Source organism: Cavia porcellus, unplaced genomic scaffold (genome assembly GCF_034190915.1).
Source record: "Cavia porcellus strain 051 isolate PalLab524CR breed Dunkin Hartley unplaced genomic scaffold, mCavPor4.1 scaffold_15, whole genome shotgun sequence".
Lineage (NCBI taxonomy): Eukaryota > Metazoa > Chordata > Mammalia > Rodentia > Caviidae > Cavia > Cavia porcellus.
In genome coordinates, this window is record NW_026947498.1 from 20,726,227 (window position 1) to 20,753,090 (window position 26,864).

The following is a 26,864-nucleotide window of genomic DNA, read 5'->3' on the forward strand; positions in this document are numbered from 1 at the left end:
ATGATTATTTAGAGTTCTATATGCTTCACTTATTTGTATATCAAATTCTTACTTCATATTTGGGGAGTTTTCTGCCATTACTTCTATGAAGAGTTATTTTTATGACATTTGTGCTATTTCCAGCTTTCCCAATGACTCCAATAAATCTTGTGTTGTTGTTCTTTTGTTCATGTTGTAAGTGTTGGGTTGATTTTTCATGGTCTCTTACTATTTTTAAGATATCATTCTTTTTATGGTTACTAGCCACAATCCTGTCTTCTGGATCTGATAGTCTGTCCTCATCTTCTTTACATCTGTTTGTTTTGTTTTATTTTGTTTACTTATTTTTGGTACTGGGGATCAAACTCATGACCTCTCACTTGCCAGGCAGACACTTGGCCATCAAGCTAAATCCCCAGGCCTGTTGTTTATACTTTAAAAGGACTTTTTAATCTCCTGGATTTCTGTTTGGATCTGTTTCATGGATTTTATTTCTTTCCTATGTTGGACATTTATGGTTTCCACCATTTTCCTAAGTGCTCTCTCTCTCTCTCTCTCTCTCTCTCTCTCTCTCTCTGTCTCTCTCTAATCTGTCTGCTCTAATGTCTTCCATTTTGATGACATTTATTTTCTTACCCAACAGATTTTTTTCTGCAGCCTCATCCTTTTGCTTTTTTACCTCTGCTGCTTAATTTCAGAAAGATCCAGTGGATAGCTTCCAATTTCCTTTATCTTATTATGCTCTGAACTTGTCCTAAGTGGGCTGGAGGTCTGGGGATACACTGTGTTTCTGCACCCTGTCACTTTCTCTTTTCTGTTCTTTATTTTATTTTGTTTGCTGTATTGATTCTTGTAGATTTCTTACGGTAAATAGCTTTATCACTAGTATCAAGTCTTCCTTAGGAAATATCTATCCATTAGGCATCTTTTTTATGTGTAGGCAGTTCGTGATCTTTGTGTCTATCCCAAGAATCTACCAGTTTTGCTTTTCTTTTTTTTTAAATTTTATTTAAGGAGAAAAACAAAAACAGCAGAGAAAAGGTACAAGTTATACAGATTTACAGAAAAACATAAACAGTAGGAAATCACTAGTTAATGGATTACATATTGTCATCTTAGAAATAATTGTTCAAGTTACAAAATTAAAGCTTATAAAGTAGACATTCCAACAGTGAGACTGCAAACAGTTCTGTTCAATGATCCAACAAAACTCAGTGATATCATTATCTATCTTATACACTTAAATATACATGCAGTTGTATCGCTTAGAGCACTTTCTTTTCCTCTCTTTTGTACAATGACTATTACACATTTTGGGTTTGTTGCTCCCACAGTTCTTATTACTTTTTTGGAAGGGAGTAGAACCAAATGTGACATAACAGAACAGAGTCAGTCAAATCAAAAGGGTGGACATAATAGATAATGTAAAAGCATAATACAAGGTGATCAACAATGGTTACTATAATGCCTCCTGCTATCTCTAATAGAATTGCCTATATCATCAGTTGTAATAAAACTGAACAAAACAGTAAAGAACAATACCAACAAAATCAAAACATTGGAGTCATTACGGGTCTTCAAAAGTAGATAAAAGTCAACCAGAATGGGCGTCATAATGCATCCCACTATCTTCACAGCTGTTGCCTAAACTTTCGAACCTGGTACTATGAAGCAAAACAGAATAGAGGAACATCAGTCAAAACAAGATGGTGAGAGCAATACAGGGCTTTAAATCAAGATAATGGAAGGTCAAAGTGGGTTACTATAACATATCCTGCTATTTTTTTATTTATTTTTCCCTTAATTAAAAGGATAAAAATAAAAAAGTAAATAATAAAATGGAGATTGAGATAAAAGAGGGCAAAACAGCAAAACAGCAAAACAGCACAGATCAAAACATAGCCATTTAAGCAAAATAGTGGTTCACCACAAGATAATCCCAACATAAAAGTAGTTATACTGTCTCTTTCCTTGAAATCTTTTGAGTATAGCTTCGTATACTGTAGCATCAAATATATCAAAACAATGTAAAACCATTTAAGAGAATGACAGTATTATAGGGTATTTAGGATCAACTAACAGAAAATGAACAGTAGTTTCTGTATAATCTCTTTGTCTATAAAAGTTTTTGCTTATACTATCATATATAATAAAAATCCAATAAGATACAACCTATTTAGACCAATGGAGAAAGAACAAAGCTTAATGAGACTTCAAAACAAGATGATACTAAATCAGTATTACCTATTAAGATGTCATTTTCTCCAAAATAGCTGTTCCTATCATCCAATCCTCTCTGCCTCATTTCTGTTGAGCTCTTTTTCTGTCATTAGTTGTCAGTTTGTCTTCTTCATTTTGCTTTCTGCTCCATTCATTGTGGCCTCTCTGCCACTATTTCTAGATTCTTCATATTTTTCCTTTTTAGAATATCCTGCAGTATTCTCTGTAGAGTTGGATTGGTGGTTGCATATTCCCCTAGTTACTCTTTATCCTGGAAGCACCTTGTTTTTCCATCAATTTTGAGGGATAGTTGTGCAGGATATATCAATCTTGACTGGAGATTATTATCTTTCAAAGCTTGAATTATTTCCCCCCACGCTCTTCGTGATTTGATGGTTTGTGCCGAGAAATCTGCTGTAATTCTGATGGGTGTTCCCTTGTAAGTGGTCTGTTTCTTGTCTCTGATGGCTTTTAATATTCTGTTCTTGTATTGGATTTCTGGAATTTTAATTATTATATGTCGATGTCGCTCCTGGCCGAAAGGAAGGACACACGACAAAGTCTGGCAGTGGACAACCTTTTCTTTTATTTTCCTTCTCCGTACAGCCTGCCCTGGGATCGCTCCCAGCCGAAGCCTCCTTTGGTCCACTCCCCGCGGCTCCTTCTGGGCTTCTACTTCCGGGCTTCTTCTTCCCCCCCAGGGGTGGCACCAGTATATATACGGATACAGTGTCCAATCATGTTAAAGTGAGCAAGGCAAGCTGATTGGCTAACATCATCAGTTGCCAGGCAGACTATATTGTTGAGCGGGTTGCTTACGCGGTAAGCAGGAAACTAACGTGCTCGATGGGAGGGGTAATCTACCTCAGGCTTTACTCTTTACTACAGGCCTCACGTCCGCCAAGTGTGGCGACCGGGCTCGGGGCTGCGGCTCCCAACAATTATATGCCTGGGCGTTGCTCTGTTTGGGTTTTAGGTGGCTGGGGTCCTGTGTGCTTCATACAACTGAGAATCTTTACCTTTTGCTAAATTAGGAAAATTCTCCTGGATTATTTCTGTGAGTAGCTTTTGTAGTTCATTTGTTTGTGTCCCTACTTCTTCTTTTATGTTCTTAATTCTTAAGTTATGGATCCTCTTATCATCTTCTAGTCTTTGTATTATTGCTGTTTGTTTCTTTGTTATTTTTAAGAAGTTTTTCATTTCATTCTCCCATATTACAAATCTGCCCTCCAGTTCAGATAATCTGTCCTTAGTTTCTTTCAAGCTGTTATGCCAGTTTTCGATAGAGTTTTTAGTTTCCTGGTAATCTCTTTGAATCTGCTTCACATATTCTATGCTTTCTCTATTTTCTCCATCAAACAATTCTCCCCTCTTTTTCTGTTCTTCCATTCCACCATCTGTTTTTTCTTGGGTGGTGCTTAGCATTTCTCTAACTATTCTGCTTATATCTAGCTTCAGGTCATTAATAACTTCATTCCTGAACTTGTCTATGAGGCTCTGGAGATAGTGCTTTATATCTATTGGTGCCGTGTCTGCTATTGCCTCTTTCTCAGGATTGGGGGCTGAGGACCCTTTCTTGTTGCTGCCTCTTCCCATATTCTTTGTTCCTTATATATGCAAGCGTGTATAGGAGGCCCAGCTTCCATCCCTGTCAGCCACAGTCTGATTGAATTGCACTGGCTAGGTGTTCCCGCCCACCGCAGCACACCAGGAAGTTGCAGACCAGGCAGCCTATTCGGGGCCCGCTTCTCCAGGTCACCTTCAGGCACTGGGATCTGGGTTGTGCTAGCCTACTGGGTCTCAGCCAGCAGCGTCACGTAGGCTAGGCACTGCTCACCAATCCCGCTTGAGAGATGGATACGTGGCTGAAGTCACTGCAGCGCCCTGTTCCCGCAAGTCTGCCGGTCCCAGAATGTCCTCTGTTGGAGGCTCCTAAACCGTGGAAGAGTCCCAGTTTCTCTCACTCACTGCAAGTCAATGCACAGCTCCCCGCCCATCCTGCTTTCAACTCCGTTCACCGATTCCCGTTCTCAGAGCTTTAGCTCATCTCTCTCCCTGCCGAGCAGATGTAGATGCAGCAGCGGCGGCAGGAAACCCAAATTGTGGTTTCCAATGGCGTGGGCTCCAGCTTCCACGCTGAGGCTTTTCTGTTCCTGTTATTGCACCAGGATTGCATTCCCAGTTGGTTTCTCTCAGCCCAGTTCATTCTTGGGTCAGCAGGGCAAATCTTCTCTTGCTTATTTTTTTTCTTTTTTTTTTTAATTTTATTTAAGGAGAAACGAAAAAAAAAAAGCAGAGAAAGGGTACAAGTTATACAGATTTACAGAAAAAAATAAACAGTAGGAAATCACTAGTTAATGGATTACATATTGTCATCTTAGAAATAATTGTTCAAGTCACAAAATTAAAGCTTGTAAAGTGGACATTCCAACAATGATACTGCAAACAGTTCTGTTCAATGATCCAATAAAACTCTGTGATATCATTTTCTATCTTATACACTTAAATATACATGCAGTTATATAGTTTAGAGCACTTTCTTTTCCTCTCTTTTGTACAATGACTATTACACATTTTGGGTTTCATTGCTCCCACGGTTCTTACTAGTTTTTTGGAAGAGAGTAAAGCCAAATGTGACATAACAGAACAGAATCGGTCAAGTCAAAAGGGTGGACATAGTAGATAATGTTAACAACATAATACAAGGTGATCAAAAATGGTTACCATAATGCCTCCCGCTATCTCTAATAGAATTGCCTATATCATTAGTTATAATAAAATTGAACAAAACAGTAAAGAATAAAACCGACAAAACCAAAACATTGGAGACATTGTAGGTCTTCAAAAGTAGATAAAAGTCAACGAGAATGGGTGTTATAATGAATCTCATTATCTTCACAGCTGATGCCTAAACTTTCGAACCTGATACTATCCAGCAAAACAAAATAGGGGAACATCAGTCAAAAACAAGATGGTAAGAGTAATACAGGGCTTTAAATCGAGATAATGGAAAGTCAAAGTGGGTTACTATAATATATCCTGCTATTTTTATTTATTTTTCCTTTAATTAAAAGGATAAAAATAAAAAAGTAAATAATGGAGTGGAGATTGAGATAAAAGAGGGCATAACAGTGAAACAGCGCAGATCAAAACATAACCATTTAAGCAGAATAGTGTTTCACCACCAGATAATCCTGACCTAAAAGTAGTTATCATATTGTCTCTTTCCTTGAAATCCTTGAGTACAACTTCGTATACTGTAGCATTAAGTATATCAAAACAATGTAAAACCACTTAAGAGAATGACAGCATTACAGAGTATTTAGAATCGACTAACAGAAAATGAACAATGGTTTCTGTATAATCTCCTTGTCTTTAAAAGGTTTTTGCTTATACTATCGTACATAATAAAATCCAATAAGATACAACCTATTTAGACCATTGGAGACAGAAGAACAAAAGCTTGATGAGACTTCAAAACAAGATGATACTACATCAGTATTACCTATTCAGATGTCATTTTCTCCAAAATAGCTGTTCCTATCATCCAATCTTCTCTGCCTCATTTCTGTTGAGCTCTTTTTCTGTCAGTAGCTGTCAGTTTGTCTTCTTCATTTTGTTCTCTGCTCCATTCGTTGTGGCCTCCCCGCCACTATTTCTGGATTCTTTGTATTTTTCTTTTTTTAGAATATCCTGCAATACTCTCTGTAGAGTTGAATTGGTGGTTGCAAATTCCCCCAGTTCCTCTTTATCCTGGAAGCACCTTGTTTTTCCATCAATTTCCAGGGACAGTTGTGCAGGATATCTCAATCTTGGCTGGAGATTATTATCTTTCAAAGCTTGAATTATTTCCCCCCACGCTCTTCGTGATTTGATGGTTTGTGCCGAGAAATCTGCTGTAATTCTGATAGGTGTTCCCTTGTAAGTGAACTGTTTCTTGTCTCTAACAGCTTTTAATATTCTGTTCTTGTATTGAATTTCTGGAATTTTTATTATTATATGCCTGGGTGTTGCTCTGTTTGGGTTGTAGGTAGCGGGGGTCCTGTATGCCTCATACATCTGAGTATCTTTACCTTTTGTAAATTAGAAAAATTCTCCTGGATCATTTCTGTGAGTAGCTTTTGTAGTTCATTTGTTTGTGTCCCTACTTCTTCTTTTATGTTCTTAATCCTTAAGTTATGGATCCTCTTATCATCTTCTTGTCTTTGTATTATTGCTGTTTGTTTCTTTGTTATTTTTAGAAGTTTTTCATTTCATTCTCCCATATTACAAGTCTGCCCTCCAGTTCAGATAGTCTGTCCTTAGTTTCTTTCAAGCTGTTATGCCAGTCTTCGATAGACTTCTTAGTTTCTTGGTAGTCCCTTTGAACCTGCTTCACATATTCTATGCTTTCTCTGTTTTCTCCATCAAACAATTCTCCCCTCTTTTTCTGTTCTTCCATTCCACCATCTGTTTTTTCTTGGGTGGTGCTTAGCATTTCTCTAACTATTCTGCATACTTCTAGCTTCAGGTCATTGATAACTTCATTCCTGAATTGATCTATGAGGCTCTCTATATGGCGCTTTATGTCTATTGGTGCGGTGTCCACTATTGCCTGTTTCTCAGAATTGGGGGCCGAGGAGCCTTTCTTGTTGTTGCCTCTTCCCATATTCTCTATTCCTTACATATGCAAGCTTATATAGGAGACCCAGCTTCTCTCCCTGTCAGCCACAGCCTGATCGAATTGCGCCGGTTAGGTGTTCCTGCCCACTGCAGCGCACCAGGGAGTTATGGACTAGGCAGCCTATGGGGGGCCCGCCCCTCCTGGCCACCGTCAGGCTCTGGGATCTGGGTTGGGCCAGCCCACTGGGTCTGCCAGCAGCGTCACGCAAGCTAGGCACCCCTCACCAATCCCACCTGAGAGGGGGATGTGTGGCTGAAGTGGCCACCGCACCTTGCTCCCGCAGGGTTGCCCAGGCCCAGAATGACCTCCGCTGGAGTCAAACTGTGGTAGAGTGTCAGTTTCTCTCACTCACCTCACCACAAGCCAGTGCATGCCTCCCTGCCCGTCCTGTTTTCGACTCCGTTCGCAGACCCCCGTTCTCAGAGCTTCTGCACGTCTCTCTCCTTGCCGAGCTGACGTAGAGGCAGCCACCGTGCAGCAGAAAACCCAAATCGCGGCTTCCAATGGCGCGGGCTTCAGCTTCCACGCTGAGGCTTTTCTGTTCCTGTTATAGCACCAGGATTGCATTCCCAGTTGGTTTCTCTCAGCCCAGTTCGTTCTTGGGTCAGCAGGGCAAATCTTCTCTTGCTTATGATTCCTTACTCTGCACCATTCCTGAATTCTAAGCTGGGTCTTTCAGAGAGCCTCCAAAGCTGCTGCTATCTGTCTGCCATGTTCTCCCGGAAGTCACCAGTTTTGCTTTTCTAAATTTATCTACTCTTTTCATTCTCTAATGTATATTCTATCTGTCCTCCACTCTTCTTTCTTCATTCATTCCATAGAGAAGAAATGGCTTTCTTTTATCCTAAAAGTAATCCTTCCCTTAAAATTGCTGCCTTTTTAACAGTGGAGTGGAACATACCTGTAATCACAGCACTCTGGAAGGCTGAGGCAGAAAGATCACAATTTTGAGCCAAACATGGACAGTGAAACCTGTCCATGTTAGTGGCTTAGTGAAACCTTTCTCAAAATAAAAAAGGGTTGAGTATATACTTCAGTTGGAAAGGCCTTGGATTCAATCCTCAGTGTGGGAAAACAAAGAAAAGAAAGAAGAAAAAATAAGAATTATCACTCTATTAAGCTATGAACCATTGCATGTCTTCCTCCTGTTTAATTTTTTCCTTGGGTAATTCACAGACACTGTTTGATTCTTCTACTATCTGTACTCCAATTTAAAGTAATCCATTTAAACTCTCCTCTTTTTTATAATTTTGGTTTAATTGCCCAACATCATTCATTGCTCTTTTTTCCTTTTTTTTTATTTAAAAAAAATAAAGAAAGAAAAAAAAACAGAAAAAAGGGTAGAGGTAATACGTAGTTTCAAAAAAATATTAACACTGAAATATTGCTAGTTGATGAGTTACATATTGTCCTTTTAGAAATAGTTTTTAAAGTTACAAAATCAAAAGATGAAAGGTGGACAGATACTCAGACATTCACAGTGCAAACCATTCTGTTCAATGAACTAATGAAAACTTAGTAATATGGTCATCTATCTTACACACTTAAACATACATACAGTTATATCCTTTAGAGCACTTCCCCTCCCTTTCACTTTCACAATTTCTATAAAATATTTTGGATCTTATTACTCTTTCAATTTTTTATTATTGTTTTACACTAGAGAGACAATGCAATATTTACAAATGTGGGTATAACTTATTTCATTTATGAGGATAGTCTCAAGTTGTCTCCATTTACCTATTAAGGTCTCAATATCATCCTTTTTATACCTGAGTAATATTCCATTGCTAAAAATAACACATTTTTTTTACCCACTCTGCAGTTGATAGGCATTTTGTTTATTTCCAATATTTAGCTATTAAAAATTGTGCTTCTTAGCTGGGAATTTAGCTCAGCAGCATAAGCGCCTGCCTTGCAAGCATGCAGCCATGAGTTTGATCCCCTGTACCAAAAAAATATTGTGCTGCTATAAACATGGGTGCACATACATCACTGTGACATGATATTTTCAGTTTTGCAGGGAACATACCCAGGAGAGGCATAGCTGGATTGAATGGAACTTCTAATCCTTGTTTTTCGAGGAATCTCCATATTGATTTCTACAGTGGTTGCACCAGTCTATACTTCCATCAACAGTGAAGCAGTGCTCCTTTTTCCCCACAGCTTTGCCAACATTTATTATCAGTTGATTTCTTGATGGCAGCCATTCTTTCCAGATGAAATCTCAATGCAGTTTTAATTTGCATTTATCGAATGATCAGTGATGGTGAACATTTCCTCGTGTATTTATTTGCCACTTGTTCTTCATCTGAGAAATGTATGTTCATCTCAGATGCCTATGTTTGGAATTTTGAATTTGGGGGGCTTGATATTTTTCAATTCTTCATATATTCTGGAGTGCTATTTTTTTTTTTTTTTTTTTTGGTACTAGGGATCAAATTCATGACCTCATACTTGCCAGGCAGGCAGTTATACCACTGAGCTAAATCTCCAGCCCCCCATTCACTATTCTTGAAGTAGACACTCTCAGTCTCTGTCTCTGTCTTTCCTCTTCTCTCTCTCCCCACAGGGTTTCACTATGTAGTTCATGCTGCCTTTGAACTCACTATGTAGCCCAAGCTCTTCTCAAACTCACAGTGAGCCCCTTGCCTCAACCTCCCAAATTCTGGGATTACAAGCATGCACCACCATGCCTGGCTTTCTCTCTGTTTCTTTGAAACTTTATTCCATTTTTTTTTTCATTATATGCAGTCTCTGTCTGTCTCTGTCTCTCACAGACACACACACACACACACACACACACACACACACTAGGTATCCTAGGTGTACCCAGGTTGAAGGAAATTGCTATTCAGTGTATGTAATAACATACTCAGATGATTCCTAAATAAATGAAACTTAAAAAGCTTTTAAGGGCAGAGATGGTGGGCCTTTTAGAGCTTTCAGTGATAACACACAGTCCACAATGGCACATGGTTCACTGCCACTGTTGTGGGAGATCTGACTTTGTTTTCTCTAACCTTTATTCTCTCTATTCTTGTAGTTTTTTTCCCTTCCCTATTTTTTTCTGTTTTTTGAGATAGGATCTTACTGTGTAGCCCAGGCTGGACTCAAATTCAGTTGCTCTGCCTCAGCCACTAAATTTTGGGATTATAAACACAAACTCTCAGCTCTCTATCTTGACAGTCTTGTTCAAAATCCCCACTAAGAATTCTAAGGTAAAATTCCCAAATCTACTCTAACCAGAAGGTCCTTCCATCTTTATACATGTCCCCATTTTCAAGGTGCTTTTGACCATATGCTGGGTGTTCAATGGACAGGGGCATCAAATTCAAAGAAAGTCTTAGATCTCTTCTAAAAAGCTTCCCTCTTCTATATCTCAATTAATTAGCATTGTCTCAGGAATCCTGAGATATAATGTTTTGTGAACATGGGTTCTTTCCTCTCTGCAACTGCTTTCATTTGGTATAGCATATAATTTAAATCTTATCTTTAAATGTCATTTGAATTATATCACTTAAAAAACATAAATAGAAATGTAGATTAAATGATAGATATGACAGATATACATACACAGACATGTGTAGCAAATACATATATAAACACTTATTATATGTTATGAGCTACACACTTTATCAAAGAGCTTTGCAAATACAATTCCATTTAAACTTCACGTAGAGGCTGAAAATTTAGCTTAGTGGTATTATGATTGCCTAGTATTACCCTTTGTATCCAAAACTTTCTCCAAGTCTCTTATGTTCACAAGTAGGGCTTTGGGCAGGTGTTAGACTATACTGGCACTAATCTAATCAATAGATTAATTAATTGATGAGGTCATAGATGCATGGACTGTTAGCAGATAAAGCCCATTTGAATGTAGACAAACACTATGGGTGTGCCTTTGAAAGGTACACCCTATTCCTGGTCCATTCCTCATGAGATATCTTCGTCTCTCTCCCTGTTTCTAGATGCCATCAGGTAAGCATCCTTCATTATGTTCTTTCATCATGATAATTCTGCTTTGGAATCTGCTAGCCCATCATATGATGGTACTGTGATGGTACTCAGAAACCATAAGCCAAAATACTTTCCCAGCTTTAAACTGTGTGCCAAGTATTTGATCACAGCTAAAAAAAAAAAAAAAAAAAAAAAAAAAAAAAAAAAACCAAAGCTAACCAATATACCTCACACATGTAAGGTCCTAGGTTTGACCACTAACACCAAAAAACAAACAAAAATCCTCATGATAAAATTTTTTTTATATATTTTGGTCACTTTTTGCCTGGCTCTATGCAATTTCCCAATTGTTTTGGTTATCTATTTACTTCTATAGTTTTCTGTCTCAGGACCATGCAGAACACCTATGATGAATATTCTAACATTTATGCAATGCATTATAGTTTACAAATAAAATGAGAATCTAAGTATAATATTTATTCATTACAAATAGCTGACTCCTTACATTTATTCTGTGCAGCTTTACCTTCAGTTTTGCTTTTAAAAAAATTGATGTCCTTTAATTACTTTCAGAATGATGCAACCTGTCTTTCCAGTTTTAACTCCTCCACAGCCTCTTCTACAATTACTTACCATCACCATAATGTACCTGTGCTTTCTTTACTCTGCTTTTGTTCACTCTGTTCCTACCACCTACAATATCCTTTTTTCCCATCACGATTCAATAAAACTATACTTGTTACTCAAGATACTGCTAAGTAGTCTTACCTCTATGAAGCCCTTTCCTGATCAGCTATGACAGGATTAATTAATGCTTCCTTTCTGTCTTTTGTCAAATCATGTAGAGCATGATGAATAAAAGTATTCTACCTGGAGCTCAAGTGCCTGTGTTGTAGGCCTGCTCTGCCACTAGTGAAGCTTGGGCTCCACTTCCTATCAGTAAACTAGGAATAATGAGGTAGATACTGTACCCTAATAGCAGATATATGGGAGTGACCACACTGGTGAGGCTTCTGAAGCTGTTAAGCTTCACTTCAGGAGAAATAAGCATGAATTAAGTAAAACTAAATGTTGATATATAATGTCTTCATTAATTCAAAGGTCCTTCAAAAGGTAAATAAGGACTAGAGTCTGGGCCATTCAATGTGCTAGAGGAAGAGTACCAGGAGGAACAAAGAGCATGGATACTGGGCAAGAAGAAGAAAAGAAGCTGATGTGTTTTCAAAATTGATATGTTCTGCAACAGAGACACAGCAATTAAAGAGTAGGGGTGGGGTGAGATTGTAGAGTAAAACCAAACATGCTGTCTTAGTTACTTTTGTTTCTGAGACAAAATATCCAACACCAAAATTTAAGGAAAGAAAAGCTTATTTAGCTCACAGTTTCAGTCCATAATCAACTGGCTCCAAGGCAAGGTAGACTAGCAGAGGGGCAACGGCTCCTAGCAGCAAAAGACAGCAAAAGCAACAAGAGCAAAAAGTGAGGAGCACAAGAGAAAATATTTTTGGTCCCTATATTATATGTAGGTTACTGACCCTAGCGTGGGTGTAGCACTCACACCTATAATCCCAGCACTAGACAATGAATCAATCACAAATCCTAGGTTTGGCAATGTCCAAAAAGCACTCCCCTGTGACTGCAGGAAGCTTTGGGGGAACATCTATACACAAACCATAATATATGCCATGAGCCATGCCAAAAAGATTTTATCAAGTTTGAGTTATAAAGGGAAAGAAGTATTGAAACATTGTTAATAGGCAGAAAACCAATTTAAATTTTTATTTTTAAGAGTGCTCTGCCTGGGCAGACTGGTGGTGCAGACTTGTGATCCCTGTAGTCTGGAGGCAGAAGCAGGGGGTTTGCAAGTTCAAGCCCTGATTGGGAAACTTAGCACCTCAATTAGACCCTATCACAAAATAAAAAAGTGAAAGGGGGCTGGGAGACTATCCCAATGGGTTCAATTCCCAGTATAAAAATAAAAGTTCTGAAGGACTGAGTGATAAAGAAAAAGGGAGGAAAAAAAGAAGAAAAAAGGAAGGGAGCTATGATGTTTGGTAAAATAGCTGAGGATGTCTTTCAGGGATAAAATGCTTTCCATGAATTAGCAAAGTCCTGGGTTTTATTGCCCTCACTGCACAAAAAAGAAAAAAGGAAAAGAAAATAAATGAAGTTGACATCTGCAGATGGACAGGGAAGCAAACTGCAAGCAAATTACATCTACAAAGATGTCAGTAATAATATATTCCAGGCTACATACTCATCTTACAATGTATTAGCATTCTACTGTCAGTTGGTCTAGGTCACCTCCTAAATTAAGTACTCTGAGGTAGGCTGATGACTGCAGCACCAATGATATACCATGAGACTTCTCAGGCTAAGTCATAAAAGGAAACTCAACCTTCATGCTGTACTGGAAGCTAAGTAGTCACCAAAAAAAAGCCATGTGAAAGCATTCCTGTCACTGCCTCAGGAGAGGCACCAGATAATAGCCAAAATTAACTCATATGCATATGAGAAAGACTTCAGATGATTCCAGCTTTCAGTCTTGAGGCACTCCAGCTAAAAGAATACAGCAGAGTGGTGCTTTCTGCCAAAATGCAGTTCTAGGCAAATTAAATGTTGTTATTGTTTTAAATCATTAGATTTCACAGTGATTTGTTGCATATCATTTGATAAATGAAATAGGAAATGTTAATATTAGTATCATGACTGATAATGGTTTAATCAAATACCTTCTCTCTCTTTCCTTCTAAACTACAATTTCCTTTGTAGTAGCAAAATACCCAGATACAAAAACTTATGGCTCCAGACAGCTTGTGGCTAACAGGTGGCATGGAATCCATTTTAGGCTAATAAAATATAAATGTATATTTACTGATTAAAATTTTGAGGAAAGCTACTTCATTCCTAAGAAAATGAAACGTACTCAGTGAATATATATCTTTGCCTTCACTTTCCTCATTCCACTGCCTACGAATGAAATATGTCTGGAACAATCTTACAATAATAAAGATAATAAGGTCAGGTTGCAAGAGTGTTATGGTTTTATTCTCTGCTATCACCATCTTATAATTCTTAATGCTTGAACAATGGGCCCCATTTTGTACCAGGTACTATAAATCACGTATCTAGTCTTGGTCTGACACAAAGAGGAACTGGGAGCTGGAGAGATTCAGTGTTCTTGTAGACTCACTGGAGGAGAAGCTGCACCAGTCCCAGTTTCTGCCCTTGGTTCTTCTTGTTACGTGAGAAAAATAATCCCCCTTTCTTTTTTTGAGTCACTGCAGCAGAACTCGGTGTTAATGATACTCTTTCTTTAGCACTTTTTCTTGCTTTCCTAGATTAGACACAACTGTTAGACTAGAGTAATCTGCATGAGAACCAAGACAGTTTTCTCTGGAGCTTTGAACAGGGCAGACACATGCAAGTCTGTGAAATCTAGGCACAAAATTACATGCAAGACTCTATTCTTAAGGAGTTTATCATCTACCAGTGGGCTTAGACACATACTGAATTTATTTCATGCAATACACTAGTTATAACAATAGAGTTAACGCAGGCTTAGGGGTGAAGAGGTGAAAGAAATCAGCCAATAAGCAATTAATACACATAACTGTTGAACAATAATTAACAGTCCTTTCAGCTTGGCCAGCAGCCAAGAATAAAGTGTGGTCCAACAGTTACATTATATCGCTTCATTGCTTGCTTAGGAAATACACTTTTGTGTGCTTATTTATTTTCTAAGCTTGCTGACAATATCTGCACTTGCCTTTTCTGTTTTTTTTAAATTCATGATTAAAAAAATAACTATGGAGACAGTATAAACATCAGTGATTGTCAGGTACTAAAGGTAAGAAAGACAAAAAGGCAGAGCACAGAGGACGTTTAGGGCAGTAAAACTATTCTGTACATTATGATGGTGCGTACATTATTGTTTTACATTTGCCAAAACCCATAAAATGTACAACATCAACAATGAGCCCTAATATTCACTATAGTCTCTAGGTCACAATGATAGTCAAAGTAGGTTCATTGTATATAATAAACATACCACTCAAGTGGGGAATGTGGACAGGGAAGGTAGTGTGTGTGGAGGGGCAGGGAGCACACAGAACTCTATTTTTGCTCAGTATTGGTTAGAATCTAAAACTGCAATTAAAAAGTCTAGTTTTTAAGACAGTTTAAAGGAATGACATTTTCTATCATCATCATGTATCATCTTTAAATAGATTTATAATGCTAGATTTTACTAGAGTATTACTTTATTTCTTGAAAATAGTCAGATTACATATTATTTTGCCAGTGGTTTAATTGATAGTTAGTTGGTCAAGAGTTCTAATTGCTCAACCTCAACTGGCTAAATAAGCTTAGGCCATGTGATACCTCTATACCTTAGTTTCCATGTTTGTAAAAGTTATGGAGTTGTTCTGAGGAAGAATAAATAAGGAAATATAAGGCAGGTGCTCTTTACATATTATATGATGAATAGATATTAGTACAAGGGATCATTATTATCACTCCACATAATACACTTTCTTTAAATTTGGTAACTTCCCTATTTCCCTTTGGGACCATACCCCTGCCATCCCCAGACAATGTGAATTTGTTGGCTCTGGCTCCACTTCAACTTCTGGTAGCACACTAAACACAGTCCTATACCAAGCAATCTATCACACTCTCCAGGCTAGGTCAATTTATTTTGGATTGGCAAGTGACCCAACTCAAGCCCAGGAGATACAGCAAGACTGCTGAGACTTCCAGGCCAGAGGTAGACAGTCTTACTTGGTGGCCTTAAGGTTGAGACTATGTTAGATCTCAAACTACAGTACTCATCACAAGAAAAGAAGCAATTTAAGAACAGTGCCAGAGATGGGGGGGTCGAAGAGAGAGCCTGGAGGAGAGAAATGGTATTACCCAACTCACTGTGAGTACACTGCACAGACTTGATCAAATAAGGCTGTTTTTTATTTTAGCCAATATAAGTTGAATTTTCATTCCAAAGCAAGAAGAAGCCTGACTTGCTACAATAATAATAATTTGTGAAAATTTTATTATATTACACAAATTAAAGAAATAATTGAGGTATTTTAATAATTCATAATTATATCAACCTGTCAAGTATTTTTGCAATTTGTCTAGTATCTCATAAAAAAAGAAACAGGTGAACTTCCTCAACCTGAAAAGAAGCATATATGAAAACCCTATAGTAAATTAAAAGGCTGGATAACTATCCCTCCTAAGATGGGAAACAAAGCAAGGGTATTGTATTAGGGTTCTCCAATGAAACAAATACAACAGAATATGTATATATGGAAATCTACTGTGAGAAATTTGTTCATGGGATTATGAAGGTAAGAAGTCCTACAATCTACTGTTTGCAAATTGGATACCCACAAAAGCCACTGGTATAATTCAGTCTGAATCTGAAGGAATAAGAACCTAAAATGCTGATGATTTAAATCCCAGTTCAAAAAGAGTATCAAACAAGATGTCCTAGCTCAAACAGTGAAGCGGAACAAAAGGGATGAACTCCTTCTTCTTCTAGCTTTTTATTTTATTTGAGCTCTCAACAGATTAAATGGTGCCCGCCCACAGTGGGAAGGCATCATTCTAAGTACAATCTATTGTACTGAGTTCACTGATTCAAATGCTAATCTCATCCAAAAAAAAAACCCACCTCACAGACACATCCAAAAATAATGTTTAATCTAGGCACCCCATGACCCAGTCAATTTGACACAAAATTAATCATCACAGATGTCCACTCCCACCATTTCTATTCAACATTATACTAGAGATTCTAAAATTATAATAAGGCAAGAGAAAGAAGTAAACCAAACAGATTGGAAAGGAATATTAAAATCTCTTGCTAAGCACAGATGACATGATCATCTATGTAAAAATCCTAAAGAATCTGCAAATAGCTATTAGTGCTAAAAGCAAGTTTAATTATATAGCAAATTATAAAAGTAATACAAAAAGCTAATTTTAAGGATGGAGTATATGGTATGGTGGTAGAACACTTGCTCAGCATGTGCAAGACCAAGGGTTCAATCTCCAGCCCTTCAAAAAAATTTTATTTCTATATATTAGCAATACTCAGAAATTAAAATTAAAATATATAATTTACAGTAGCATCAAAAATATGAAAACTTTGACAAAAAATATTCAAGACCTGTTCTCTGAACACAACAAAGCATTGTGAGGAAAAAATTTAAAAGGCCTAGGTAAACAAAAGATATATGATTATCCCAGATTAGAAGACTAGCTGTTGTTCAGATATCATTTCTTTCCAAATCAATGTATAGGTTAAGACCTTCTAATAATCCCAGAAGACCATTTTGTAGATATAGCAAGTTGATTCTAAAACATATATGAAAGTGCAAAAGATATAGAGTAAACTAACAACTATAAGAGAAAATACAAAGGAAGAGGACCTGTGTGTGTGTGTGTGTGTGTGTGTGTGTGTGTGTGTGTGTGTGATATATCTTAAGAATTCTAGGGACTGAATTAGTGGACAAAGTTTACAGTTATCTTTAAGAAAAACCAACGTGTAGCCGGGGATTTAGCTCAGTGGCATAAGTGCCTACCCAGCAAGCATGAGGTCATAAATTCAATCCCTGGTACCAAAAACAAAAAAAAAACCCATATTATTAAATTAAATTTGTGGCTCAAAAGTCTTGTAGATCTAAAATATTTGAAAAATTTAAAAAGTAAGCATGAGATTATGTCTCAATGACTCTGCCTTTTGGAGACCGTGAGAACAAAATAGAAGAAGGTAGAATTACTTGCTGGTGAGACAATACATAGAAAAAAAGTAAGCCTAATTTAATAAGTAAATTAATGTAGTGGTGATTAATTAGTGAAAAATTTACTAATAAAGGAAATTATTCCTATACAGAAAATAACTATATAATATTTATGATTATGTTTTAATAGAGCAAAAATTAATTAACCATCAGTTTTTAAAAATTCCAAGCCAGGCATGGTGGCACATGTCTGTAATCCCAGCTCTTGGGAGGCTGAGGCAGGAGGAGCACTGTGAGTTCAAGACCAGCCTGGGCTACAAAGTGAGCTTGAAGACAGTCTGAACTGCATAAAGAGACCTTGTTTCAAAAAGAGAGAAAATTTTTTTTTAGAAATTCCCCAGAATACACTTAACTGAAAATCTACTAGTATCTATCTTTAACTAATCAATTCACTACTCTTGTAAGTATCAGTCATAATATTTTCAAAAGGGCATCATGAAAGTTTGCTTTGATATCATTATTAGAAATTCAGTTTATTAGTTTTCCGGTATTAACTACATTTTGAGATAACTTGCATTAATTTCTCCCCTATAGAATGCAACTCATAATTTATATATTCTCATGAGAAAACAGTACCATGAAATTGCAGTATTATATTTGTGTCAAAAGTATCAGAGACTCTATGAAATAGTCTTTCCTTTCATTATCAAGGACCTGCAAGAAGGCATTTTGCTTTATCATTGGTTATGGATATTTGTGATTTTTCTTCTTTAATCAGTCCTCCACGATGTACTCTTTAATACATCATATAAATGAAATACCACCATTACAATAAGCCCCTGACTTATGAACATTTGAGCTGTGAACTTTCACAGATATGAACACATTTCATATGAATATTCAAAAATGCTAACAAATCTCAGGAGCAGCTCATGTCTCTGCCAGACATTGGGATGGTTGTGCTGCTCTGTGCTTCCTGCGGTGTGATAGCACCCAGTGATACAGTGCTGTCAGAGCCCAGGATGTCCGGACAAGAAGAAAAGCAGTGGTACTGTGGAGGTGACTGCTAGGAAGGCACAAAGCGGTACACATTGTATATTTGTGTCAAGGGTGACTTTCTCTGACTTAAAGAATCCAACTCAATGAATGTTCTCTCATAATGCAACTCACTTATAAGTGAGGGATTTATCATATTTCTCTCTATGGAGAGAAATCTAGAGTACTGGAGGGTGCATGTGTAAACTGAGAAAAAATAAAAAACCAGTGACCTGAACAGAAGTAACGGTTCAAGTCCACCAACTTCCCTTTCCCTAGCTATAGGTGAAAATCTCCCTTCTGTATTTTTATCAGGCAAATTATTTTCTTACTTGGCAGAGTTATTGGGCTTATAATGATCTTAATCCAAAAAGAGCCCCCCTTTAAGTTCTTTTTTAGTGAAAACAGTTAAAATTCAAAGGGTGAGCAACAAAAAACTTTACAAAGTCTTAAAAGTACTTTGCCTTTTAGCTGTAATAGAATGAAGTATCCTTGTCTTATTCCATCAAAACAGGTCTCAGATAGAATATTTCCCCATAAAAGATTTCAATACTAATATACAGATAGAGATGAAACCTTTCCTCTGAAGATTATACTCCTAGATTTTTGGTCTTCTGAGGTTTTCTTTGCTCTTCTGTTAATTTAGAACATACTATTGGTTGTTCCAAATGACCTGTTATGTGAAACCATTCTGAGTATAATCTTTATATGATCTAAGAAAATTCCAGGTGTAGCTCATATTACTACCTCAGCAAAAATTTTAAAAATCAGACCATACAATCCTTGAGACCATATCAAGAACAGGACTCTGAATCCTGAATCTGAACTCCCTTCTTCAAATACTTCAGACCTATAGACCCAAGTCTTTAATTCAAGTCTAATTCCTTTATCTTAAGTATAAGTTACACCTCTATACCCACCTGATTTGCCAGCCTTGTTTGTGTACCCTAAGTGTTGCCCTTTGGAAACTCTGACAAGTTGTCCTAACTCATCTGAGCTGAGCCTCCAAACAGTATGAAAGTCCATTATTCTGAGTGCCATCCTTATGTTTGTTTTTTGTTTTGAAGATACAGTCACACTATGAGATATGATTATAAAGTATGTTGAATGTTTATCTTTTAATTTATTACAGTAAAGGACACATTGCTATTAATTCCCCCTTGCTTCAAACACACTTATCCTATAACTTTTGCTACTTTCTGAAGTAGTATACATTTCTGGCAACCTGTCAAATAAAAAACATTATGAAGCACCTTTAATTCACTGAATCTAGCACAGTATAACTTCCGGCTTTTTCCCAGTCAAAATGGCCATGAAGAATAAATATTTTCAATTGATTTAGGACATGCAGTTAGCCACCACAGCACAACTGAAGACATTCACAACAGAGGGCTTCTAGAATGGCTTCAGAAAGTGGAAACAACAATGGGCTAAGTATGTGCAAAGCAAGGAGGAATATTCTATATGTGTGTTGTGGGAGAGGGGATTAATGACAACACATCTTTTACTTGAACAATTTTGTTAAAAATTTAAACATTCACTGTAGTTTTTAATCAAACCACATATGTTCCAGGCTGGCCTCATATTTATTATGTGGCCTAGGGTGGCCTGAAATCCATGATCCTTCTGCCTCAGCTCCTACGCCCAGCACTTAGCTATTCTTTTCATAGTTCTCCCTATTCTTTATCTTTCCTAATAGAATGTCAACTCACATTACATTCCTTTAAGTGTCCCTTGAACCTTTCAACTTTGTATTTCACATTTTCCTTCTGGCTCCCATCTTAACTACACATTCTAAAACCCTCTAGACTATTGGACAGAAGGATGAATTCTGTTGATGTCAAATGGTCCACTCTGAATCTTTTACTTTGTACTACTACTGAAACTGGAAAAAAATAAGTTATTTATACCGCAAATCCTCAAACACGTTTGCTGCTTTCTGTTATGTCTCTCAAATTCAGACATTTTTAACACAGTGTGAAATGTCTCATCTTCATTGTCACCATAATCAAGTGATATCTAGTCTACCACAGTTAGGGGTGTCTGAGCAGAACAAACAAATGTCTGTAGCTTACACTGTCTTAGATGGCAGAAATGTAGAAAAATGCATGAAGTGACAACTTGTGACGAAATGTAAAAAAGGGTACAACAGTGACATAAACAACTAAAATCCACTAATAGCATCATGGTGTTCCTATCAGGTTTCTATGGAAACAAATATTTAACATATTTGAGGTTTTCAATGATGATTACACTTTCAAAGGGGACTTGGTGATGTTTTAGTCCATATGCAATTCCTAAAAATTATTTCATTTAAAAAGAATATGTATAGTTGACAGCTGCCAAATGGATTCTCACCCTTTAGTAAAAATAAAGTCAGCTGCTCCCTCGCTGCTGCAGTATTTTTATTTGACGCTTGGAAATACTTGCCTTGGAATGAACTAGTGAACTGGTCACCAAAAAGCAAGAGTGTGAAAAGCAGTGGGGCAATGAAATTGGCTAAGAGCAAGACATTTTCAGTTCACCTGGTTTATTTTATAGCCTAACCCTATAAAAACAACAAACTATAAAACTATATTGTACTAAACTATTTACCAATGAATTCTACATGATTATATGAGTGCCACAATATATCTGGTGCTCAAGAAAAATTTAGGTTAAAGAACCTATAATGTCAAAGTAATAATAACTTATTTCATGGAATTAATATAAAAATTTTACTATTCAGATTTTTAACATCCTCTTAATGTAACATATCTTCCCATAACTATCTTATAGTCGCCATTCAATGTCTCTGTTAAAGCTCAGAAAATGATAGCTCAAAATATGAAACTTTAATACATTGAAAATTTAGAATTAAAAGAAATTGGAAAGACTTCCAAGCTGTCTTAAATCAAGGTTTCTCTAACTGTCCCTTCCTTCTCCTTCAACCCAAGTGCAGAGGGACTTTTTCACAAAATTCTTTTTCTATCTACAGACCTGATATGTCAAAAAGGCACAAAATTGCCCTCATCCTCTTCCTGAGGGTCCGTTAACCAAGAAAGATTAAATTCATAATATAGGAAGAAAAAAAAAGTACAGCTAGGCAAACTTTGTTACAAGCTATTTATATTCACCAATGCATTCAACAGTTGGAGAATTATTTACAAACTACTGTTTGTTTTTTGGGTCCACTGAAATTCTCTGAAAATCATTTACCAATTGCAAAATTGCCTACATTCCCCCATTTTCCTTTTCCTTATGAAAAAGGACATATAAATTCCCGAATTTCACTGGCTTGTTGAGTAATCAACTCCCTGTGAGGTCTCCACACATATTAGCAAATCTGTATCACTTTTTTTCCTGTTAGTCTACTTTCAGTTCATTTCAGAAAAACTTGACTGGGCAGAGAGGAAATTTCCCTGTCCCTGAAATCCTCATTTTCTCAAATTTGGTTCTTTTCTCTTAGTAGACATAAGGTAGCTAAGAGGATAGTTTATCATTTTACTCTCTACACCTGCTTCCTTCTTAATCTACGCCTAGCATTTCAAAGTCTGTATTTGCTTTCTCTTTCCCATAATCTACCTCTATCCTGGAAAATATTTCCTAATTCTTTTGCAGCTATAAGATCTTCTCACTCAAAGGTGAATAGTGAGCAGAATTTACTGAAAGTATATAAATAATTGTACTTCAGAGCAGTATAAAAATAACTTAAAATGAATATTTAAACAAACTAAGAATGTGGGACATTTTAAACAACAGATCCAATTTCAACAAAATCAATAATACATAGGAAACAAAAACAAAAAAGGAAGGAGGGAGGTCTTCTCTACATTAAAAAGGCTTGAGAGTAGAATACTCACGTGTTATGTGCAGACTTTGAATTATCATTCAACTAGCCAACTGTGCAAAGAAATTTTTGAGACAACTAGGGATATTTTAAGATGAATTAGATATCTTCAAATATTAAAATAAGATCAAGAAATTATTAACTAAAAGCTATTAACTTTGCCAGGTGCAAAAATCACATTAAATTATGTTTCTATAGTTTGTATTTTTAGAGACACATCAAAGTATGTAAAATGACAGAATTCCTGATATTTTCTTTCAAATATTTAGCAAAGGGGAGCTAGGGATTTAGTTCAATGGTTCAGTGCTTGCCTGGCAAGTCTGAGGTCCTGAGTTCAATGCCTGATACTCCCACCCCACCTCACCCCACAGAAAAAAATTTAGCAAGGAAAGAAAATAAGATTAAGCAAAGTGTAGATTACAATCTTGGTAAATCTTCAAGGGCATGGGGGAGGCATTATGCTACGTGCTCTCTTTTTCTGTGTTTACATTTTTTTCACTCATTATGAAAAAAATGTTCCTCAAGAGATGGGACTTTGGGTGGTGCTTTGGAAAGAGCTAATATGGCAACTGAGTTAGAAATATTATAGACAGGGCTAGGTCGTCAAAGGAGCCCGTGCAAAAATCCAGATATCTTGCAACTGTAGGGAGACAAAAACCTCCTGCTGTGGGTCAGGCCTCAAGACAAAAGATCAAACAAATGCATCCATATCCTAAGAACTGATATTCTAAATAGTTCCCTATCACCCTGAGGAAGCCAGGAGTCACCATTCCAGCACCCTAAGGGGAAAAGTCATTGCTCTCTAAGAATATGCACTTTCTTCATGATTGGCTTCCACATTTGTCCCTAATTTAATCAATTTTACCTGAACTATTAATCTTATTGGCTAACCTTAATTCTGTCCCACCTTATACCCATCTGCCTTGTGAGTTCCCAGTTTTCCCCACCTTAAACCTGTCTCACCCCATGATTTTATTCTATAAAAGTCCCTGGAAAAGACAAGAGTCCTTGGAAACCTACTCGGGATCCCTTCTGTCTCTCTTTCTCAGACAGAAGCTTTCTCTCAATAAATATATTCTGTTTTTAGCCTCCATTGTTTCTAAAATTCATTCTTCAGTTTTAGAGAACCCGAACTCATGGACATAGTAGGTCAGGATTTCATTCCCCTATATCAATAGAGGTGGTATACTCATCAGTAGATTGATCCATTGAAGAGTCCATAGTTGAATGTGTTGTTAAGTGGTAGGGCCTGGTTAAAAGAAGTAGGTCATAGGATTCAAAACCTGGAAGCTTTTGTTGTTGTCCTCCCTCCTCAGCTTTTCTTTCTGCTTCTTGGTTACCAAGGGTTGAAAAGCTTTGTTGCTACCAGGGCCTTTGGCCATATCATTTCTGCCTTGTAACAAGCCAGTCATTATCCAAACCCTCTGAAAACAGGAGCCAAAATCAACCTTCTTCAAGTTGTATGACAGGTATTTGGTCACAGCCTCTAGAAAGTCACACTATACATTTCATATAATTTTTAAATTTGAAACTAAAAAACAACATATTCCTTTTCTTAGGAAGCTTGAAAAATCCTGTGTCAGAAATTTTCAGTTGAGTCTTCTGAGTTCCAGAATCACCCCCAAAATACTTTGGGTAGTCTGATTTCTTCTTAGATTTTCACTGTTAATTTCCATCTAACCTTCAAATGCCTACTTATTTCCCTCTACAGAAGTTTGGAGATATCTTTGATTATTTTAGCAATGTCCAGAAAGCTGTTGTTAACAAAATGGGATATCTAGGTATTTTTCTGAACAAATACTATTTTTTTCTCTAATTTCATTGACATTTCTTTATAAACAGAATTTATGATTCTTCCAGTTGTGTTTTCATAGTATTTTAATAACTTCACTGAGTAGTAATAAGGGGAAAATCCTGAGATGGCCTAAATTCAGTTACAAGTGACTAGGGGATGGAAGGAAACAAAAGATAGGAGGAAGTTAATGAGTAACTAGTCAAAAGAACAAGAATGTTTCACATCTTTCAATGTCAAAAACCTTAACTCAAATCCTATTGTGATGTCATAGATGCCACTGCATAGTGCTTGCTTGCCCAATCAATTCAGAGGTAATGGCTGTTTCTCCTTGTAGCTTGTCCTTCCCAAAGCTTTCCTACTTCAGAGAATTCTGCCCCTCTTACCAGTCAACAATGTAGACCCACTATTAATTACTAGTTCTTGACCAAATTTTTAAAGTATTTCATCTTCTTAGATCTCATAGACATTGCTAAGTAATTGTGGGAATTTGCCCCATAATTTAGTCCTTTCTTTTTCTGGCTAGTTATCTGTTATGGTTCAGTAACCTTTTATTTCAGAGACTACTCAGTCTCAGGAGTTTAGGCTTTACAGTATGAAAACTGTTATTATTGAAATATTGTTCTACTTTCTTGGTTTCTCAAGCAAACTGTAAGCTCCTTGAAGACATATACTGTGATGATTAAATTTATGTGCCACTTTACTTGGCACTGCAATATTATTTTAGGCATTCCTGTGAGGGTGCTTAAATGAGGCTAGCACTTGAATTCACAGAATTAGTAAAGCAGGTTGCCTTCCATGATGTGGATAGGATACATCTAGTCAGTTAAAATTATAAATAAAACAAAAATGCTTACCTTCCTCCAAGTGAGAGAGAATCTTTCCTTTCTGGTTGCCTCCAAACTGGGATGTTAGCTTTTTCAGGCCTTTGAACTCCAACATGATCAGCATGCCAGCAATTCAACTAGAACAATACGATGCACTCTCCTGGTTCTCAAGCCTTTGATCTCAGCCAACAACCATACCATTGGCTCTCCTGCATTCTCACTGACCCATCTCACAGATATTGGGACTACCCAGTGAAAGGGTTTTGGCCCAGACAGGACACTGTATCTGGTAAAGCCTTGGAGGCTGAACCAAGGAGCTCCATCTTCCCCACCCCTAGGAATTTACCTGTGGCTCTGTCTTCCCCACCCCTAAGAATTTACCTCTGATGTGAAACGAATACCAGTGGGCTACCTGTACATCCTTAATGCCCCTCAGGCTCCACCCCAAACCTAAGCTACATGTATGCCCCCTAAACCACATGTCCGACAGAGAGATTCCCAGACCCCGGGGTAAATGCCAGACCCCAGAGGGCGAGAGGGGGGGGGTCTCTCCCCACATTCTTAAAATAAAAGTCATTTATATTCCATACTTCTTATCTTTTCAGCCGCGCCACAATTCCCTGACCGGAACGGCAGACGAGAGACTCCTAGGACCCTCCCAGTCTGAGTCCTCTGCCATTCGCAGACCGGACTGCATACTGGATTAATTCCTCACTTCTCAACATGGGAGCTGCTAAACTTGAAACTGCTGATTTGCAAACAACACCGGTCTAATTCATTTACCACAGGTGAGCAACCCCTAGAGTTTACTGCAGCTGGGCCAGGGCCAACGTGAGTTTTCTCTACCTCCCGTGGATTCACGTGACACTCTCACGTCCTGAGACAGCCCAAGGTAGAGTTTTTCTGGGCCAGGCCCCACACTGAGAAACTCTCACATCCTTTAGAGTTTTTTAAGTTCTCACAGCAGAGCTGTTACTAAAATCCACAGAAAAATCCACTCGTATATATTGGTGACAGCCAATTATTATGAGCTTTGGAACCAAAATACCGCTGCTCAGTCTAAAACAAGTACAAGTGACGACTTAGACCACGGTCTGTTGCCTCACCTGGCTGTAACTCCGTGGGCCAGGCCCCACACCAGATTTTATATTGGGAACCACTTCCTGCCCCCCCCCCCGCAAAACCGTACCTGTTTATAGCTTATCACACTGACAACAAGTTTACAAAACTATCTTTAAGCCTTTATTTTGGGAATGTGTTTCACACACACACACTAAGGACAGCCTTTCAAAGCTTGCTCAGCATCCCCTTTCTTTCCTCCCCATACTAGTTTCCTGCTCAACTATTCCCTGCGGAGATCGGGGAGGTGTGCCCAAACAGTGTTGGGAGGTACTGCTGCTTTAAGCTCTCATGCCGTGTCCTGGCTCCACACGGGGTCTGGCTCTCACACCATACCCCAGCTCCACGTGGGGTCCCGGCTTCATGCCCTACTCTGCATGCCCCTTGAGCAGTCCCAGCTCCACATGGCGGCCCAGCTCCACATCAGTCGCAGCTCCTCGCTGCACCTTGCAAGCAGTCCCAGGTCCGTACTATAAACCCATATCCATGTTCCACTCCCCACCCTGGCATCTTCACAGCAGTTCAGGCTCCTGCTGTACGCCCGCCACCTGGCCCACTCTGCTTACACTGCCCCTACCCTGCGCACATCCCCAGAGTACTTTCCGCTCCACCCCATGAACTGTGTCCCGCGCTGGCCCCACCCACTCTGCGTGTGCTGCTCCCACCCTGGGCGCACCCCGCCCACCCTCAG

The 26,864-nt window shown here is 37.8% G+C and overlaps 1 long non-coding RNA gene across 1 annotated transcript; it reads right to left on the reverse strand.

Moving 5' to 3' along the window:
- Positions 1–989: 989 nt before the first annotated feature.
- Positions 990–25,781, reverse strand: LOC134470461 (uncharacterized). The gene is made up of 3 exons (XR_010039353.1): positions 25,645–25,781; positions 25,085–25,191; positions 990–1,643 (listed from the first exon to the last, which is right to left on the reverse strand). It is a non-coding gene; the product is annotated as an uncharacterized LOC134470461 (long non-coding RNA).
- Between the last annotated feature and the right edge of the window lie 1,083 nt (positions 25,782–26,864).